Source organism: Myotis davidii, unplaced genomic scaffold, assembly GCF_000327345.1.
Source record: "Myotis davidii unplaced genomic scaffold, ASM32734v1 scaffold954, whole genome shotgun sequence".
Classification (NCBI taxonomy): domain Eukaryota; kingdom Metazoa; phylum Chordata; class Mammalia; order Chiroptera; family Vespertilionidae; genus Myotis; species Myotis davidii.
Genome location: NW_006285487.1, coordinates 490797 through 491116, shown reverse-complemented (window position 1 = coordinate 491116; position 320 = coordinate 490797). Strand labels below are relative to the sequence as shown.

At 51.9% G+C, this 320-nt stretch overlaps 1 protein-coding gene across 1 annotated transcript in view; it reads right to left on the bottom strand.

Annotated features, from left to right (window-relative positions):
• MFGE8 (milk fat globule-EGF factor 8 protein) overlaps positions 1–320 on the bottom strand; it is a 37080-nt gene that overhangs the window by 18729 nt on the left and 18031 nt on the right. The window lies entirely within an intron of this gene.

Here is a 320-nt window from a genome sequence, read left to right as displayed (position 1 = left end):
GGCCTCCGGTCCCCGCCCTGCCGCCCGCGGGCCGTTTCCGATGCATTTGCATCCTTGAAGAGCATCTGTAGAAGAGGAAGGAAAAGATGGGTGAGGAAACATATACTCGGTAGCTCTTCTTCCCACAGCGAGAAAATGCTTCGAAAGCTAAGCTGCTGCGAAATGATGGCCACTGTCTGTGATCGCACCATGCGTGTCCAGGACAAAATTTGCCAGGATTGCCGTAATTTTTTACTCCGCACCAGACTTGTAGGCCAAGCAGAGGATGAGGACAAGAATGTGTTGGAGACCTAGCTGGTTTGGCTCAATGGATAGAGAGA